This window comes from Rhinopithecus bieti, unplaced genomic scaffold, assembly GCF_001698545.2.
Source record: "Rhinopithecus bieti isolate Rb0 unplaced genomic scaffold, ASM169854v2 scaffold_35950, whole genome shotgun sequence".
Classification (NCBI taxonomy): Eukaryota; Metazoa; Chordata; class Mammalia; order Primates; family Cercopithecidae; genus Rhinopithecus; species Rhinopithecus bieti.
Genome location: NW_016815506.1, coordinates 956,393 through 958,908, shown reverse-complemented (window position 1 = coordinate 958,908; position 2,516 = coordinate 956,393).

The window sequence follows — 2,516 nt, the reverse complement described above, 5'->3', positions numbered from 1 at the left end:
GCCCCGCGGGTCTTTTTAAAAAAGAGGTTTCTTTTTTGTAAATCGGGGGGGGGGCTGGGACCCCGGCTTTTTTTTTTTTTTTTTTTTTTTTTTGAGACAGAGTCTCGCTCTGTCGCCCGGGCTGGAGTGCAGTGGCCGGATCTCAGCTCACTGCAAGCTCCGCCTCCCAGGTTTACGCCATTCTCCTGCCTCAGCCTCCCGAGTACCTGGGACTACAGACGCCCGCCACCTCGCCCGGCTAGCTTTTGTATTTTTTTTAGTAAAGACGGGGTTTCACCGTGTTAGCCAGGATGGTCTCGATCTCCTGACCTCGTGATCCGCCCGTCTCGGCCTCCCAAAGTGCTGGGATTACAGGCTTGAGCCACCGCGCCCGGCTATTGTTGTTTGTAAACTGACAGTTCATAATTATATGTATTTATGGGTCCAAAGTGAAGTTATGACTTATACATATAATGTGGAATAATTAATTCAAGCTAATTAACATATCTATCACCTCAAATACTTACTATTATTATAATTTTTTAGATAGGATCTGGCTTTATCGCCTAGGCTGGAGGACAGTGGCGCGATCTTGGCTCACTGCAGCCTCTGCCTCCCAGGCTCATTATCTTTTTTTTTTTTTTTTGAGACAAGAGTCTTGCTCTGTCACCCAGGCTGGAGTGCAGTGACATGATCTCAGCTCACTGCAATCTCGACCTCTCGAGTTCAAGCCATTCTCGTGCCTCAGCCTCCCAAGTAGCTGGAATTACAGGTGCACAACCACCACGCCTGGCTAATTTTTGTGTTTTCAGTAGAGACAGGGTTTCATCATGTTGGCCAGGCCGGTCTCAAAATCCTGACCTCAAGTGAGGCAAGTGATCCACTTGCCTCAGCCTCCTAGAGTGCTAGGAGCCACCAAGCCGAGCCTACTTATCATTTTTGTGGTGAGAACATGTGAAATTTACTCTTTTAGCAATTTTGAAATGTATAATACACTATTATTAACAATTTTCACCACACGTGCAATAGAGCTCACAAAAAAAATCTTATTCCTCCTAAGATTTTGTACAGTTTGACCAGCATCTCCCCATTTCCTCCATCCCCTGGCTTGTGTTTTTTTGTTGTTGTTGTTTTGTTTTTGAGACGTAGTCTCACTCTGTTGCCCAAGCTGGAGTGCAGTGGCAGTGGCACGATCTTGGCTCACTGCAACCTCCATCTCCCAGGTTCAAGCGATTCTCCTGCCTCGGCCTCCTGAGTAGCCGGGACTACAGGCACACGCCACCATGCCTGGCTAATTTTTGTATTCTTAGTAGAGACAGGGTTTCACTATGTTGGCCAAGCTGGTCCTGAACTCCTAGTCTCGTGATCTACCCGCCTCGATCTCCCAAAGGGTTGGGTTTACAGGCATGAGCCACCGAACCCGGCCAGTTCCCCAGCTTTCTGTAACCACCATTCTATTTTCTGCTACCGTGAGTTGATTGTTTTACATTTTATGTATAAGTGAGAACTTACAGTATTTGTCCTTTTGTGCCTGACTTATTTCATTTAATATAATGTTCTCCAATTCCATCCATGTTGTCACAAATGACAGAATTTCCTTCTAGTTGAGGCTGAATGAGGCGGCTCACACCTATAATCCCAGCACTTTGGGAAGCCAAGGTGTGAGGATCACTTGAGCCCAGGAGTTCAAGACTAGTCCAGATAACATAGTGAGACCCCATCTATACAAAAAATTTAAAAAATTAGCCAGGTATGGTAGTGCACGTCTGTGGTCCCAGCTACTTGGAAGGCTAAGGTGGGAGGATCACTTGAGTCCAGGAGTTGGAGGCTGCAGTGAGCAATGATTACGCCACTGCACTACAGCATGGGTGACAGAGTGAGACCCTGTCTCAAAAAAAAATAAATCAATAAAGTTGAATAGTACTCCATTGTGTATATATAGCATATTTTCTTTATTCATTAATCTGTTGATGAACACTTAGGTTGATTCCATAACTTGGCTACTCTAAATAGTGCTGCAATAAACATGGGAATGCAGACATCTCTTCAGTGAACTGATTTCAAATCTTTTGGGTAAATACCCAGAAGTGACATTGCTGTTCTTGAACAAGCGAGACCAAGCTGGTCTTGAACTCATGGTCTCAAGCGATCCTCCCACTTTGACTTCCCAAAGTTCTGGGTTACAGGCATGAGCCACTGTACCCAACCCAATTCTAATATTCCTAATGTGTTATAGTCTCACTTTTCATTCCTTAATGCTTAATGATACCTTAGAATTTTAAGTAGTTGAGACCTCACCCCTATAAAAAAAAAAAGGGTCGGCCGGGCACGGTGGCTCAAGCCTGTAATCCTAGCACTTTGGGAGGCCGAGACGGGCGGATCACGAGGTCAGGAGATCGAGACCATCCTGGCTAATACGGTGAAACCCCGTCTCTACTAAAAAATACATACAAAAAACTAGCTGGGCGAGGTGGCGGGCGCCTGTAGTCCCAGCTACTGGGGAGGCTGAGGCAGGAGAATGGCGTGAACGCGGGAGG